This window comes from Perca flavescens, chromosome 14 (genome assembly GCF_004354835.1).
Source record: "Perca flavescens isolate YP-PL-M2 chromosome 14, PFLA_1.0, whole genome shotgun sequence".
In the NCBI taxonomy this organism is placed as follows: Eukaryota; Metazoa; Chordata; class Actinopteri; order Perciformes; family Percidae; genus Perca; species Perca flavescens.
Window position 1 is genome coordinate 25,326,877 of NC_041344.1, and position 18,659 is coordinate 25,345,535.

The window sequence follows — 18,659 nt, forward strand, 5'->3', positions numbered from 1 at the left end:
CAAATGCTGCATCTCTGCACCTGTCTGAGAATCCTGGCGTGTAACACAGATCGGTGCTTATAAATCACTGTCTGCATACTGCTTCTTTCAATACACTTGGTGATAGACAGGATACTTCAGTTTTGGAAGATTGATCATTTGCCAACAGTCACTTCCACAATTTCTCTCACAATACTATAGTAGTGTAGCACCAGTGCTTTTGGACAGATGTCTTCATGGGTCCACTCGGTTCTGGGGAACCAGGGACCAGGTCCAAATTATACTTAGTTTAATCAGGTTGGATAGTGCCGTTTTATACTGCCACTAGTCTTTGTTGCCAATATGCCGGATGCCTGAGTGGATCCGAATGTTATAATCACCACAGGAGAAATTATGTTTGGTTAGAAAATCATTATCTTCTATCTATTGCCCAGTTTGGGTACAGTTTTATTCTTGGTGAAGGAGGGGAAAATAGGAGTTTCAATTATTTCTATAAATTGGTCTTTGAAACACATTAACACATTATTTTCCATATTAGTAGCGTTGACTTTTCATTTGCTTTTAGGACATTGTTAGGTCTATTATAGATCTATATTGCTGCTTTTTTCAAACAGTTTGGGATCTAATTAATCCTTGGGTCTGTTCGGGGCATGGCTGACTGTGCTCAAGTTCCTTTGGGATTAGGTGTCTCTTAAAAATTAATTAAAGGGGAACTCCACCAATTTGACACACCCAATTGTGTTTACAGGTCTTGGAGAGTACATGTGCATACAGTATGTGAAAAAAAATAGTATAAAGCCTTTTGCGTCTCCAGAGGGAGCTGCTCAAAATCTGATAAAATGCCTAAAGTGATGTCACAAGGGGCCGAGGACTACAAGTTTGGAAATTAAAGATATCTGGAGGTTAGAAAGAAGTGAGTTTACCAGACCTCTGCAGCCTGCTCCCCATCTGATGAACTGTCAGCAGGGGAGTTGCATTGTGGGTAATGTAGTCACCATGTTTTTCTCTGGTTCTGATGCATTAATTGAAGTACTTTTGTAATGAGCCTGACAATGTTATAGGTAGGGATGTCCCAATCAGCTTTTTTGACCCCTCGATCCGATTAGATTGTTTTAATATTCAATATCTGCCGATGCCGAGTCCCGATTCCAATACTTGTATTCCCAGATTGTTTACAAAAATAACTAAGTCAACAAAGTAACTCAAATATGTCTTAAGCTTAATACATTTAGTGTAGCAAGTGAGTCTTTTCTCTCAACACCAAAACAGTTCTCTTCAGATCCCACCCCCAACCAAAGAATAAACTGTTTCAAGTTCCCCCCTGGACAACGAAAACTAAACTTAACTTGCACTTAATAGTCAATCTTTAATATTCTTATCGCGTTTACCGATGTCGGCTCCAGAGAATAACAGCCTGTAAGCATGGTTTCCTGGGGGAATCCCGGAAGAAGTTTGGAGAATTGGAGTAATGCGCTTCTGCAAAAAAACGGGTGACAAAGATAGACAGAATTTTTTTACTTGTTGCCAAGGGCTGGAAAGCTACGAGACACTCTCTGAACAGACACTGGTGAGTGGCCGTGCGCCATGGTGGTTTGAAAGTGCAGGCATCCAGGCAGTCTGGCAGTGCGTTTGGGGCGCAGGGTGTGTGTAATTAAAGGCAGCGATCACTACAAGCTGATGTACACGATTGGAGTAAGGTAAACGGGGTGAATGCCGATCCCCGATGTGTTAAACAATGCCAAAATCGGCTCTGATCATACTGTGATCAGGACATCCCTAGTTATAGGGAGTGCAATGCTGAATCAGTGGAGTACACTTTTAAGCACATTGGGTTCCTGTAGGGTTTTGCTTAATATACACTAAAGTACTGATCTAAAGAAAATTGGACTTGCTGCTTGCTTATGTTGATTGGTCAAATATTTACAGACTGTTGAGGAGTGCTAGGCATTCAAGCCTCTGATGGTTATCCACACCTTTATGTCGCGTGAGAGTTTGGCTGAAGTCATATGTGAGTCATTCAGGTCACAGGACAGTCATGAAACTGTGGCCACATGAAACACTGAGGTGTGAATCGTTGTGAAACTGCCTGCCATGTCTGCCTGTGGCTGATAATTTGTGAAACAGCTACGACCTGCATGGCTGAAAATCTTCATGGCCGGACTTCACTGGATGTTCCCATGACCTCTTTAGTACAAAAGTGTCCTTATGTAATAGGGCTGCTATCACAACAAGCTATACAGTGGCCTGAATCTATTAAAATAGATTTCTTCTACGCTGTTCAGACTGTTCGCATGTTGTCGCATGTGTAAAATTGAAAAAAGTCACTGTTACCCAAGATGCCAATCACCATCTTGATTATAGGGAGCGTGATGATGCCAGCGCCACATACGTAGGCACATCACCATCACACCTGTAATCAGAGTAAAGACAAACCTCGTGGGTGTTGCTGCAATAATGATGCATGACTTCATTTCTGAATTTCATCACTCGAAACGGTGTGTGCGACTCCATTTCTCCAAATGCGAGCATGTTTGGCATCCTTTGGGGAATGGGACTGTCAAGCATGCAGAAATCGTGGCTTTAACTATAAATACTGCTGATGTCCCACATTTCAGGTGAACAAACAACAGTCAGCTTACATTGCTGGTTTCAGCGCTGTACTTATCAGATTAGTCAAGTTTAAGTCTCTCAGAGGGGAACCATCATGCCTTTCAGGGTTTGTTTTTCTGCACAATTTCAATCGTGCAGGGACTAGACCAACATGTGTGTGTGTGTGTGTGTGTGTGTGTGTGTGTGTGTGTGTGTGTGTGTGTGTGTGTGTGAGAGAGTGTGTTCATGTATGTCTGTGTCGCTCATCAGTATTCATCTGCCAGAAATATGCATTTTTAGAATGGGCAGTCGTCTGGCTGTGAAAGTCAGATAACACGAATATTGCACCTTTATGAAAAAGACTGAAAGGGGACAAATCTTTAAGCACTTGACCCTCTGCCCTGCTAAAGAAAATAGCTAAGTATGTAATTTAAAAGTGTGAAACGTGATTGCATGTTTTTTAGCAGTAAAACCACTTGCAAAACCGTTCTGAGATTTTCCCCGTGCCTAGATAAGGAGACTTTCAAGAAGCAATTCCATGTGATGTTAGTCCAAATCCATTTCCCCGAAGCCTTTAAGCTGGGGCTGAAATCTCGCTGGTGTGAGGAGTTTGTATCTTACTGATCGGCTAAGCCCCGCGCCTCTTTAGCTGCCACTATTCACCACAGCACTCCCTTATTGGGACACACACAGCCTCACACATGTCAGAAGTCAGGGCGGGAAATGGCAGAGAGACAGGTTCAGAGTTAATGAGGTTCTGAAAAGCGAGGAAAGGTGTGTGATATGTTCTTATAAACTTTTCAAAGAGGGAAGGTAATACAAAGGCTCAAACCATATTGGCTGCAAACAAATTATGAAGCATAAGAGACGGTTACCGGAAATGAATACAACACCTTTCTCGAGATTTGGCAGCCCTATTTGGCCTATATGGACACCTTGCCAACTCATACAACAGATCTGATCTGATGTAATAAGGTTACCAGAGTTGATATGCCACTGGTCGTCAGGACAAGCTACATTGCCTCACTCTCTTCCCCCCTTAAATCACCTACTCCTTTTGAGTAGTGTCTTCCTTAGTTGTAAGTGGGTGGGTCAGGGAAGGGACTTGGAGTTATGTCTTTGTGAGTTGATGTTTGTTTCATTAAACTGAAAATATGAAAATCCGACTATTCTAAAAAAAAAAGTGAAGCATAAAAAATAAGGAGAGTGAAAACAAAAAAAACAAAAAAAGATGATTGAATAAACATCATAAGCAGCCGCGAGCGCTAACTGTTCCATACGATGCGATAACATTTGTTGATCCCTCCATCTGAATTGTGCTCAGATCTGTGCGTATCCCTCACAGGAGTTTCCCACACTTTTAATTACCAGCTTGTCAGCCGGCAGACGAACATCGCGCCTCTTCAACTTTCTAGAGCAGATTTTGTTGTACGCTCTGTGATTCTCACCCAACTCGCCATCTCTGCTCTCCGTCTTGTTCTTTTAATCTCTACCACTTTCCTCTTGTCTTTCTTCCTGATGACACAAAACAACAACAAAAAACGAAATGCGTGAAGGCCGTGGAAGCGTGAGGAACAAGGATTGCAGGGCAATTGCACGAGAAACAAACACACAACAAACAACCCACGATGACGGCAGCAGAAACGGACATAGATCAGCATCTGCAGCAAGCGGCCCATGAGCTTCCAGATTACATTCACCTCAATTTACACTGTTAAAAGAATAGGAGAAGAGAGGAGGAGGGATTTCAAATGACATTACATGTTATGTGTTGCTGCCGAGCTGACGGGAGAGAGAGTCATCCACAGTCACAAATGCCAGCACATCCGCCTCGGGGAGGAAACATAACGGTAAACCTGATGAACTCATGTTATCTAATCCCTACTGGAATACACTCTCTCTCTCTCTCTCTCTCTCTCTCTCTCTCTCTCTCTCTCTCTCTCTGTCTGTCTCGCTCTGTTTGGCTCTTCCTTTACAGAGCCTTGGCATGCTACCTTCAATAAGAACGCTTTTCATCAGTACAACACCACACTGATGAATCTTTTATTTCTATCTGCACCCAATGATTATGACTCTCTGGCTGAGGCAGAGACTTGAGTATTAATGTCAATAATTGATGCTATCCAAAGGAACACTGTCTCCGATGAAGGACGAGGTTATGAGAGCTTTTTCAAGTGGGTAGAAAGAAATAGCAATTAGTCAGTGGTGCATACAGACTTATAGGGTGATGCTTGGTTAAAACAAAACAAAAAAAATGTAATGACAAGTTGAAACCCCAGGCTATTTGCCAGCTCCATGCTAGCGTTGGTGCTGTTTGGCCTCATCTTCATCCTTAAAAAAAAAACCAAATGTACACAAAACACTGCCCCTGAGCACTTGTGAATGTGTGTGTGTGTTTTTAGGATCGCTCAGCTTTCATTTGCACGCTCAAAACACTGAAGTTCAGTAATTGGATGGGCATATGTACCTTAACTCCAGCCAGGTTTACCTCACCACAGTGTGCCCTCAGGCAAGGTCTGAGCATAGATTAACAAAACTGTCCGCAGAACTCTGTACTCATCTGAAGAACTGGGGCTTCTAATGTGAAATGCAATAGTTTCAGGGACAACTGATCTCTGACAGCATGTCTGGATGTATTATTCAATGCCAGTGTGGGTTCGGGAAGCAGGAGGATGGACACAGACTTACAGGCAGGCCAGCCTGTACATACCGAAAATAAAAATAAAACAATCCACAAGCACACATCCTTCAAAGATGCAAAGAGCTGAAGTACACAGACAAAAACAAGTGTTATTTTTTTTTTGTTCTGCAGTGTGGTGACACATTATGCAACAGATTGAAACTTGAAGTCAATCCACATAGCCGAGCCGTAGCGTCAAGTTAGAGCTGCAGTTGAAAAAAGAAATAAATCAAAGAGGGTGTCTGACCCCCAGCAGGGTCACACTGAAGTTCTGCTGAACAGATCCTGTTCCAGCTCACGCATAAGGTCTCAACATTTTTATTTTTATTGCTGTCATGTTCAATCAGTTCCCTGGAGAATTGGGTCACCCCCCCTCCTTCTCCTTCTCCTCCCGTCTCTCCATCTCCATCTCCATCCTTCACTCCAAAACCTCCATTGCTCTCCTCCCCCGACACACAAAGAGGCCCTCCCTGAGACGTAAACCACGCTGTTAATTAAAAGATTCCTCAATGGGCATCTGTGCAGTAATCTGTGTTCACTGCATCCCAGTCGCACATGGATCATTTGACTAACGCACAACTACCCATGCATTAATGAATGTATAATCATCCATATAGAAAACTGCTCTGGTAGGAGAGAGCGATGCTAGAAAAGGGGGGTAAGAAAAGCTTGATTGTTAATAGTTTTATGACTGATAAACAAAGCAATCGATCAATCTGTGTGTAGCCGGAGAGGCACTTACATGGGTTCGTGGACGGTTGGGAATAATTTGTCAACTCGCGGTGTTAACCCTTCCAAGCGTGGAGGATGTGGATTAATTGTGAGATGGGTGAGAGGGATGGGCAGATTTCTCCACCATGCAGAAATGATTAACGCTGCAGTTAGGCTGTGCCACAAACAACAGCTGCAGTAAACGTCTGAACGGATATGAATGATTTTGTCTGTGTGTGTGTGTGTGTGTGTGTGCCCAATTATAAGCGTGTGTCACGAAGATGGTGCAGAAAAGAGGTGATACAGAGTGTGTGAATTGCAATTGGAGGATTTTTCATGCAGGAAAGTAAGAAAACAACTGATTATCTTACAAAACTCATATTCATAATATCTTTTATCGATTGCAGAGGAAGCTAAAAAAAAAACAAACAATACAAAACGCACACTTTCATGGGAAGTGTAATATTTTTCACAAATGAATATTGCACACTGTTTGGGTAGGAATGAAACTGTCCCAGTAGAGGCCAGATCATGCGACCATCTGCAACATCCCATCTGGGATAGTCTATCATAAATGTTGATTTGGCCAAGAACACTCACTCTCTAAACATAGTGCACTTTGCCAAAGAGAACAGTTGCCAAGACGAGGGAAAACATTTGCACAGTTTTCACAGCTAATTGTAAAACATCATCATTAGGAGAGGACCAGCAGTGTTGGGAACGTTACTTTAAAAAAGTAATTAGTCATAGTTACTCACTACTTGTTCAAAAAAGTAACAGAGTTAGTAACTGAATTACTCTATAATAAAAGTAACTCGTTACCAGGGAAAGTAACTATTTGCGTTTAAAAAAAAAAAAAAAGTTGCTATATGTCAAAGAATTTGGATTCTTTTTAGCAGTTTTCACAAGTCAGTTGAAATGAGTAGAACAGACAGGTGTTTAACGTACATAACTTTCGATATTTATTGCACGTCGACAGACAGCAAGAGATTTATCCTGCACTTCAAGTATTATCTTTGTAAGAAAAGTAAACAGTTAAAAGTTACACCATATAAACTTATATGACACATATACTTTTAACACCTGCCTGTCATACGGTTGACTTCAGCCTGTGTCATAGGTTTTTGTTGTGAGGCAGAAAGATCTAGCTTTTGCTGCTTGGAGGACTTTGCTCCGAGTCCTTTTTTGCTAGCAGATGGCTTTGTAGATGCGTGTTGTTGTGAGATGCTTCATTAAATTAGAGTTGCTTATAACGGATGTCGACAAAGTCTTCGCTCCTGAACATAATGTACACATGCACGTTCTTGCCTTTGACCACAATTAATTTGAAGTAGTGCATATCTCCACCTTGAAAATGCCAGCTTTTCCTCGGATTGCTCCTGACTCGCCATCTCTGCCTAATCTGTTTAGCTGTTGTGTGTGTGGCGCCTGTGCTGGCATGTGTGTAAAAACACTGGCTCTGATTGGCTACCATGAAACACGACTCTGCCTTAGCCAATCATAAACGCTTACCTCGTTATTAACCCACCTCCTCAGTAGCTGTTAGCAAGGGATGCGTTCGGATTACACAGTTTATTGAATCAATGCATAGTAACGCACCGCATTTAACGTCCAGTAACGTTAACGGCGTTGTAACGACGGGAAAAGTAATTAGTTAGATTACCCCATTACTGAAAAAATAACGCCGTTACCTAACGCCGTTCTTTTAAATGCCGTTATTCCAAACACTGAGGACCAGGATGCCAAATCAGTCAAATCAGCATCAAACAACAAGCAGATCTTTTGTCAGACGGACTGTGGATCAGTCTATGACACTCGGCAGGGGACAGGGGACTTTTTTAACTTGTCCTCACAGATTAATCATGAATAAGTGTCAAGTTGTAGCAATGTAGCAATTGGAGCTGGAGTTAAAGGTTGTTGTGGCTCGTCTGGTAAATGAGAAGGCATCCAGGCCTTAAAAAAAAAATGGCGTAGTGCAAATGTGTGCTGTGGTTCTCACTGAATTTGTCTGGGACTGCCCTCAGGATGCATTCATCAATGGAGAGCGCAGTAGGTGCAGTTCAGCAGTGGTGTAATGTAGGGATCTTTATCTCACAATCTTTCCTTTGACCATGGTTCAGTTTAACTGAGGAAATGCAGCATGCATAAAACAGGCCTTAGTAAAAAAAGCTTCTTCTCAAAAACTCTGTTTTTATACAGATGTTATGCTCCACTGAATTCAGCAATACTAGCCAATACTGCTATCAGTTAGGTGTACAGTATACAATACAGTATGTGTACCCTAAAAGTAGTGGAAAAAGAACAGCAAACGTAGTCCATGGCCATGGACAATCTAATCTAATGTCCCTTTTCAACCGATAGTTCCAGGAAGTCTACAAATTACAACACCGAAAAGAGATACAACAAACATGTTTATTAATTTAATGATTAAATAAGGTAGTATCTCCAAACTTACCTCAATTATAACTTGTCTCCTGCTAGTTATACTACAGTACTTACTTTTAAAAAAATAAGTTAAATGAATAAATATGTTTGTTGTATCTCTTTTCGGTGTTGTAATTTGTAGACGTCCCTAAGCACTCATCTTTCTGCAGAATAGCAGCAGAGAGCAGAAGCCAGCAGGCAAGTGTTATTTAAATAAACTCCTGGTGTACTTACAAACTTTCCAATCCATTGTTTTATGAGTACCTAACCTATTTGTACTACTGTAGAAGTTTGGTATCATTTTGGGCATTATTAGTGGGGTAACTTACGAAATACACAGTTGGATCCATTAGCGCCTGCACTAAGCTATTCAGCTGATAACGCTAACTCTCCCAATGTTCGATCCAGGTGAAAAAAGCCTCTGGTTTTTTTTTTTGGCTCGAGGTCATGGTGCAAAGGACCCTAGGATGAAATTACTCCGAACAATCACTTTAAGCGTTAAAAAACAATTTTTACACACAAGGAAGAATCAACACAGTCCTTGTATTTACTGTTGCACTACTCTGATGTTTCAGTGGATGTAATGAACGGATGCAAATGAGACATGCAGAAGTGGAAAGAAGCTGACACTCTACAGGTATCTCTATCTTAATGTGCATGTGAATGTCTATTTCTACTTTGAACTGCATTGAAAATAGCAAATACAGTTTTATTTCTCCCGTTCACTTGCTTTGTTTCCTCAATTGGGGGATATCTTTTTCTCTTTGTGCAATCTCTTGTTGTAACTTTCAGTTGTAACTGAGATTTCCCAAAGGGAAATGGGCGCCGCCAACGAACGCTGCTCAAATGCCTCCGGGCGCAATTGGATAGTCCTTCAACCAATCAGACCAACGATCCAAGTGATGTAGCAGCGACAGCGACATCAACGGGTTGCTGCGCTTCGGTGGCCGTCATGTCGAATGTAAACAAAAAGCTGCTTGCCGTCGCAGCGCTATCGTCATTGTGTAAAGCCCACCTCAACGGTTGTGATTGGTGCCTCGATTTGGAAAAATTGGAAATGGGCTTGAATGGGCTCTTGGACAGACAGACTTGCAGAGCAAATCTCAAATTTGCCGGAAGTTCGTCAGGGTTTTCCCAGGCTAGCCAGGAACTACTAGCCTAGAAATCACATCTAGAGTCAGTGGGCGGGCTTATGGCTGCTGCTGCTGGGAACAGCGGTCTTCTGGAAGACCTGGAGTTAAGCTTTGCTTTGACAAAAGAACAAAGATCGGCACTGAAATCATTCTTAAAAAAGGAAGATAAAAGAAAAGAAAAGTTTAATCTATCAACTAGCTTCGCTACTTTCTTCGTTGATCTGCCTGGTTGTAGCGCTGTGCTATTACGTGCAAACGGAATTTGGAAGACAACCGTTTATCCCACCCCTCGGATTGAGCTCTGTCAATGGTGAGTTCCCAGACCCAACATCTTGATGTGGGTCTGGCTTGTCAGGCTAAGGAACTACTGTATGGCAGAGGAATTCATTTTAAACCCTGCGTCTTCTGGTTAAAACACAGGTAAAGTTCCGTAGTTTCTAAAGGGGTTCCTGGGTCCCTGGAGAAGTTCCTGTAGTGTGAACTGTAGTGGGTTTAAAGGAAGCACTAACAATATGTTCTGTTAATTTGTTTCATTATTATTAGAAATTGTTCTTTGTGCACCAACTATTATTATTTTTCCTCCTGATACTTACTGGACTCCATAGTAGTCAGTAATGAAAACAATAAAGCAAATACAATAATGTCAGACCAACAGTATATTAATCTACATTTTCAAGCCTATGTTACCCAAACAGCGACTCTACCGCCATGAGGAAATTAGCATTTAAATTGGACAACATCCTTTTATGTGCACAGGGATGGCTGGGCAGCAGAGAGTAATGCTACTCTGAGAGGAAGAAATGTAATGTGCATGAAAACCAGGGGAGTAATTCCAACATTTTGGTCATGAATGTAACAGTAGGCGTGGCCAGTGTTGCCAGCAGCCAATAAAGCGAGCTCTGGATAACATGACACCAAACTGTCTGTGCCACTTCTCACCACACTACCGGCCTGATCCCAGCAGCAGGTGAGGCCTCTATCGGGGGTAAACACTGTTGACAGTGAGTCAAAGTGACAGACAGATCACACTTAACATCAGCGGCAATCCCAAACCACAGAGCGCCAGTCCTCTGCACCAACACCTTGAGTTTCACTCTGGTGTCATCACCCGGCATTACCTTCCTCGCCTCACCTAAACTCACCCCTCACCCTCTATTGCTCTGTCTTCTCCCTCCCGACTCAGGCACAAGAGGAGGGGGTGGGGGGCGATTTCAAGAAGAGCAGCAATTTACAACAACGATGTTCAAATGTTTGTTGTATGTTCAAACGCTTAGACCCCTGGGGCAACATTCTATTGATCGCTCACGATCAATGCCTTTCATTTCTTTTATGTTTAAAAAGCAGTATTCGGTATATGCATTAAGTGGGAGACCAATTAAACGTTCCAACAAAGAGATCCTGGACTAATCACTGGACCGACCGCAACGGCCTCTTGTCGTCAACTGACTTCACACTGCAATAATGGGAGCGTCAGGTTTACTTTCTGCTTCAGCATTTGTGTGTATATGTTTGTTTCGCAATAAGATATTTTTTGGGTGTACATAAATATACCCCTACATTGGCGATAGTGGGAGACATTGGATGGGAATCATGTGAGACTCACTGGAAGATATGTATGGCCCAGTTATGTAATCGTCTATTAGATATGGACGCAAATAGGTTGACAAGGAAAATATTTCTCTGGGATAAACACATTCTTGATCCTTGGTCTAACGACATATGCAAATTGTTTTGTAATTATGGTTTTGTTGAGTTGTTTCTTAATAATGAAAAGCTGAATATTGATTTGTTTAAAGAATCTGTGTTTGCTGAAGACAAAAAGAAGTGGGCCAACGATATATGGGCTAACCAAAAATTGCGTATTTTTGTAATGATAAAACCGGAATATGGCACTGAGAATTATGTTGTATATAATTTGTCAAAAAGGCAAAGATCTTTATTTGCTCAAGTGAGATCTGGTGTTTTGCCTTTGACTATTGAAACAAGTTGATATGTTAAAGAGAAAAAATGGATCTGTCCTATGTGTTGTTTGAAAAATAGAAAATTTTGTTTTCTATTGTCCTTTTTATTGTGAACAGCGTGCTTTTTTTGTTTCGTAGGATAAAAGCAGAGATTGATTTGGTAAATATGGATGATGCTCAAAGACTGAGATGGCTGTTCAAATATGAAACATAAAGCTAATTATCTAGATAAAGCTTGGGAGAAGAGGAAAAAAGCTCTTTATCGAGATGAATTGTAGATGAGAATTTGTTGTTTGTGTGTGGTATGTGTATGTGTGTATACATACTGTATATGTATGTGTATATGTATATATTTGCTATGCAAGGCCTGCCTATCGCAAGCAACTTTGGGATTCAGAGTCTTGCTCAAGGGCACTTTGGCATGCAGAGAGGAGAAGCTGCGGATCAAACCGCCAACCTTGTGATTAAAGGACGACCCACCCGCCCCATGAAAAAAACAAAAGAGTACAGTATTTGTCACCTGCACCTGTCCTGGTTAATAAATGCCAATGAACTCTGTTCAAAACAGAGTCGGTGCATTGGAGGTGAGGCATTCTACACCATTTCACACATTAAATCAACAGCATAAGCCCTGTAGTATCACACTTTGTCAGACTTCACATCTTTCAAGTTTTGTGACAGCTGATTCAAACAAACAACAGGCTTCCGCACAACCTTCAACAACAAGTCTCTCATCTCATCTGTAGTTCTGACCTAATTTCTCTCTTCGAGCTCAAAAGGCTAAGAAAAATATATATTTTTAGAGCTAAATATGATGCGCGAAATAATATTTTCGTTGGAGTGTGCACAATGTACTTTTGTATGAACAATCTTGTCTCTACTCATTTGTACTCAGCAGTATGCATGTTTTGAGAGAAACATAATATGCCCCAAATGATGATTTCTTTTTAAATTTCCTAATTACAAAATGTTTGCAAAGTCGCTTGAGCTTCACTGACAACAAATTTCATGTTTTCCCAACATCAAAGGAAACAATTTATGTTTTTTTTTACGGTTACGTTTAAGCACTCAACACTTGGTTAAAGGGGTTTAATCAATATTTTTACATTAACACTGGATAACGTGAGTGTGTTTAATGTGAAAGGGGTCACTTGACTGTAGTAATTAACCCACATAATCATTACCTGAGTTCCCCTCAGCTCTACACAGTGTTTCAGCATCTTTCTGCTAACTGTTTTGGTTTTATGGCCCGCAACCATAAAACAACCACCGCTCTCGTGAGCACCTCAGTAGGCCAAAAATAATGTGTTAATATCGGACTTACGTTACTCAGGTGCCAAGAAACACGACTCCAAAGGACAGCCAATGTAGCTCTGCGTCTGTAAAAAAAAAAAGAAGACGCAAATAATAAATAAGCAACCATAAACGGTGAGGTGAATATGTCAGGGTTGTGTTCACAGCATGTTTCTGCTGCCCCAAAGTCCCCAAAGGAATCACCTAATGTGGGTTTAAGATTAGGAAGAGATGGAGGTATTGTTTAGATATAGAAAAAGTCAACAAGACAGGATATGTTTAGTTTTCCAATATTTAACCAAAACTACTTTTTGTCCCCTAACCTTAATCTAAACACTGTTGTTGCCTAAACCTTACCACAAATGTAAACAGATATCTGCAAATGGATGCAATGGAACAAGATTTTGGTATCGGAAGTTTTCTTGTTTCGGTTTGTAGTCCGAGTAGTATTCACCAATCACGTTTGAGCGGACTTTGGTTGCATAAAGGTAAATAGTCTGTGCAGAAGAGGCGGAACACATTGGCCGAAATGCAATCTCGAAACTCATCGGCTATCGTCTAGCGACGATTGAGTTTTATTTGCATTCATATGTCATTATCTGTTTATAGAGATTAGCTGAAATGTTGTCGAGACCTAAAACAACTACAAAAAGTACTGACTTGGACTGTAAAAAAAAAAAAAAAGACCGGTACACAGAAGAGGAAGTCTTGTCCCCGATATCCACTGGCTCACTAGATGGCGCTCTCTGTTCAAAGAAAAAGGTTAAAGGAATGGCAATTCAGTGTGTTTTTAACCCTTTGTTGAAGAGAGAGCCCTATCCAGTGGGCTCGGAAAAAAAGAGAAACTGGTTCACGAAGCTTAATTTGGCCATCATTACTGGCTACACCAGATACCCCAAAATATTGTCCGTTGTACCAATAGACTGTATAATATTAATGGACAGAGCATGTGTGACGTCACCCATTGGTTTGTGGAGATCTGCTATGAGTCGTTGAGTTTGCCGTTACGGGCGCAGCCATCCTGGACGATTTACGAGAGGGAGGAGTGAGGGAGGAGCCCTTAGACTCTTACATTACGTTACACACTTTCACTGGCAATCACATCATAGCCACGCCCTAAAACACCCCCTGCTTTATCGCTGATTTTAAAATCAACGAGACCATAATTCAAAAAATTAACATAATTCTGTGTTGCAGAAGACTTAAATCTAGCGATTGAGACCATAAACTCATTATGAAAATGTGGGTCACTTTCTCATAGTCTTCTACAGAAACCGACCTCCTTTTGCAACCGCACGTGTCGCCCCCTGCTGGAATTCAGATAGAATGCAGCTTTAAGGCACTTCCGCATTTGCAGCACTTCGCCGAACCGGATGCGTCTGTGGTTGTACCCAGATGGTAAATGATCATCAGGTTGATGGACGATGGGTTCCAAGATTACAACAAGTGGGACCACGATGCGAACTTCGACCTCCAGTGTGATTTGTGTGTTGTACTAAAACATATCACTTCCGGGACTGGAACAAAAGTTACTAGTGGCATTAAGCAGGCAGCATTTACATTAACCTTAACATGTATTTGGCAAAACAAAGTAGCAGCAAAAACATAGGATGAGACAGTTAGTATAAGTCATTTTATTGTCTAAAATATGCTGTGAACGCTCATGTGGTGGTTTGTAACCAACTGCTAATCTTACATACTCATATCCTGCAGCCATATGTGGTCAGCTGCAGTCTCCAAACCAGCAGGACAGATCAGTGTGGTTTATTTACACCTGGGATGAAAATGTTTTGAGGGGTTGTCATTTTTAGAGATGCACACACGTAATGACACCATGAACCTAAGGTGCTGCGTATTTTTCTGCAACCAAGCCACACATTTAGCTTTTGATTAGAGTGATAGAAAGATAAATTGTCCCTGGCATATTCCTCCGTAGCCTCCCCACCTACTGTCTTTCCATCCCACCCCTTTCTCCAGCAGCAGTAGGGAAACTGGGGATGTGAACACACACCTCTTTGCCAAGCCTCACAGCTCCCCTGGCACCACGCTGCAACATAACACCTTCCAAGCCCTCCTCTTCCCTCCCTCACACTGTTCCCCTTTTCCTCTCTCAGCACGGCAGAACAGCACGTTTGATTTTACAGGAGCTAGCTCTGCTAAGGTTTGACCTTTATGGGTTTTCAAGGCCGATACTGATATTTTTGGACGTAAACTGCTGATAGCAAAAACGTAGGTATTTTCAGTGGCTCCTTCATCGTTTGTTCAGAGTGGAAAAACCTGTGAAAGAGCATCAGAACATGAAGAAAGAAAATGCTCCATTAAAACTAATGAAATTCATGTAGTTGATTGAGGAGGTCCATCCATATGTCCATCATTTCTATTCCAATTTAGCTAATGACAGGATAGGCTAAAACTCGGGGACTTAAACTTTAACAAAATCCAGAGATATAATATAGCTGACATCTTTGTTCTACAGGTTAATTGAGATAGGAAGGCCAACAAAAAAACAAAGTCACGTCCTGGATTAACAAAACAATGGAAATTGTCAAGATGAAGACTCTCGACAAGCTAATGTTAGCAACTTCAGTGCTACATGTGCCTGCAGAAATAGTGGGACCCCCTTGATCCTAAATGACATGAATAAATTACTGTTTGGCAATGAAGAGAGAATCACTTCTATCTGTTGTAGCATTGTAATCACCAAAGTAATTGATCTCGAAGAACAACAACAATGCTTAACAAAATAACGTTTATCCAGATGATTAAAACCACCCAAAATGAGCACACACCAAATGTCGCTAGCAAACTCTCATTGTACAAAAGCCGGCTGGGCACAGCTAGCTAGCAAATATAGTGGGTCAAAGTTAAACCAGGAAGTCTGTCTATGAGCTGTAAGAGAAAAGTAAAGTTTGGTTTATAATTTTGCCATTTGTTCATTTTCTCTTCCAAATAAGTTTGGCTAACCTGGTGCTTTGTTTAAAACCTGGCTGATTGACTGCTTTTGTTCTAGAGATGTTGCCACATTTCCAAATATTGGCAGTTATCTTGGTGAGTAATAATGATAGACATACTGATGGTTCAAAGTAAGAACAGCGTGTTATAATAATATAGTTTCTAGGATAGGATAGTTTCTATGGCCAATATCTGAAATAGAAATACATTCTCTGGCAGTATCCTCTAATATCAGAACCATGACTGACCAGTATCTGACAGGCCAATATCGGCCCAGGATATTGGTCTAAACTCCTACAAGCCAGCAACCCTGACAGGATGTGCTCTCACTCATATTTTACTTGTACTCTTTCTCTCTCGCCCTTGCACCTCGCCAGCTGCCTCCAACACGGTAATGACAGTTTTATCAGTTTAACCACGTTTGCCATCTCCAGGACTGGGCTGCTCTCCAGTCCTGTCTGCTGTGTGCTCAGCTAAAACCAGACACTAACAAGAGCTCCTTGTATATCCATTATGGAGATCTACCGTAGCTCCTACCGCTGGCGTCCGTGTGCTGCTGTACTGTACATGTGTTGAAACCTGTCCAGGTTTAACATATGGAAGTTGCCTGCCAACACCTATTTCACTGACACTTGGTCTCTTCCAAATACAATCTGATTTTGATGTGTTCTGGGCCGTGGTAGCTAGGTAGAGATTTAAATTAAAAAATCACAATATAAATCATACAAATGAGAAGCACATTTGCCAGCTGTGCCTGATTGATTTCCAAGAAAATTCCACGGAATATAAGTGGTTTGACCGCATTGCGTCATTGTAAGAGAAAATTAACAAACCCACTGTAAACATTTTACATTGAGAGTAGGAGGTTGAATACCAACTATAGTTCAGGTCAATAAAGAGCTAAACTCTAATACTGGCTTATTAAGTCTTGAAGTCATCACTAGATCTGAAACAGCATTCACACCACAACTCTAAATCTAATCTCCCTCCCACCTAAAGATAGACTGCAGCTCTTTTTATAGTGGGCCGAGCTGCAGAATTGCATATTCTATTTCAGACAGCCCGGGCTCACATCATTGTTTGTTTTAGCAGGCTAACCTTCCCTGTGTATTTATAGGTGTCGAGGCCAGGAGAAAGACCACAGAAGCTCCATAAATAAGCTACCCGGGCCTCCAGCGAGCCTCCCGACCAACAAAAGCCCAGTCATTTCACAGGCCATTACCTGGAGCTGCCTTGCAGGGAGGCTGGCCTCCGAGGCAAGGGAGGGTCGCACGGCTTTGAGGGCCGGTTGAGTGTCAGTGGGAGGAAGGGAGATGTTTAGATTAATAATAAATATGGTGATCTATTTTCTGTGACCAGAGCCTATGAAAATGCAATGGGAGTAAATGGAAAATAACCAACTGCGATGCGCCGCATTTTCACCGTCATCCCACGTGTCTTTCATCCCCTTACTTTTGCTTTCATCCACACAAGCTGTCACTTGCTCCTCTCTGTCTTTCCCTCTCTCTCTGTCTCTGTCTTTCTCTGAACTTTTGGCCCTGGAGGATCTTGTTGGAGCCTCACCCAGATGCCCCCATAGCTCTTAAAAATAGATGAACCAAAAAACACCACACTCGCGCAACCACACAAAATCCACCCATGACGTCATACGTCAACAGTGTGTGTACCATGTGTGTGTCGCTGCTTATCTCTGCCTCCACAGACGCTGTGTAGAAAGCCAGTCAGCAGAGGCCACAGCCAGCGCTCTCCACAGCCCCTCTGGCAGCCAGACCTCGCCGTGCTGAGGAAACTGCACCCTGCAACATAAACAACCCATCAGCCACAGCAGCGCTTCAGTGCCGACTGCTAATCCCGGTACCTCCCCTGTAAGGTACAGCACTGCAACACCCACACAGCTTTAGGAAATGTATACCCCCCCCACCACCACCCCATGGCTTTAATATTGCTGTTTTTCAGAGTGATGAAATATTCAAAAGCAATTGTTTCGCAGGGCCATTCGACAGTGGCATTTGTCCTTAATATCACTGTGCTCATTTGCTGGGTGGCGACAGTGATGATTCCATAAAACATGTGAATGGAAAGAGTTGTCATGTGGATGTGGCTGAACACTGAAGGCTCATGATCTTAAATCAGAGGGGAGCGCCGCTGACTGGCACAGTGGGGGTTCCAGCGTAGCGACTACAACTGCTAATTTGTCTCAGAATGGCCCTTTACGACTTCAAGGGTACTATAACTGTTAGATGAAGAGATGTTTTATATTTTCCGATTGTATCCTTGCAGCATGCAGCGTGTGTGGTAAGGTAAGATAGCAGTATGAAAGCCATATCTTTTGCCAGTTTTCGTAATATCTTCAGGAATACCTGCAATTCCAATATACTAGCTTTCTATGGCTGCACAGTTAATGTCATTGCCATTGTAATAGAGTCACGTATGGCAAAGAAGACTCGCAGGTGTCCTTGTAAAGGGCCATTCTTCATTAGCCTGTTATGTAATAACATCAATCTTTGCCGCGCACAGGAATAATGAAGTCTAACTTTCTGTGGACAAAGTTGTAAACTCGCTAAATGTATGAATGTAATTAAAGTAGGGCGAAGAATGACAAAAACAAGATACTAACCCTTAGGTCTCCTGCACACTGGCTGCATGGCGTGAGCGCGTCAGCTGCATGGCGTGTCCCACGTTAACAGGTTAGAGCTTGCACACTGCCTGCATGACACGCACGTCTCAGGCACGGCTCGAGCCGCGCCGAAAACGCATGCATGCTAGAAATAGGACAGACGCCACGAAGCCGCCACGCAACTGACACGCAACAGAAACGCCACGCTCACGCCACGCAGGCAGTGTGCCTTACTCTATGTAGAAGCACCACAACGAGAGAGAAATCCTGAATGATTCATGGGGTCCTGAGCCAATGGCAGAGCAAAGACTTAATACTGA

The 18,659-nt window shown here is 42.1% G+C and overlaps 1 long non-coding RNA gene across 2 annotated transcripts in view; it reads right to left on the reverse strand.

Annotated features, from left to right (window-relative positions):
• The window catches only part of LOC114568333 (uncharacterized), a 107,494-nt gene that overhangs the window by 42,785 nt on the left and 46,050 nt on the right, over positions 1-18,659 (reverse strand). For both annotated transcript variants that reach the window (XR_003694267.1, XR_003694266.1), the window contains exon 4: positions 12,802-12,856. This is a non-coding gene — a long non-coding RNA (uncharacterized LOC114568333). The remainder of the gene's footprint in view (positions 1-12,801; positions 12,857-18,659) is intronic.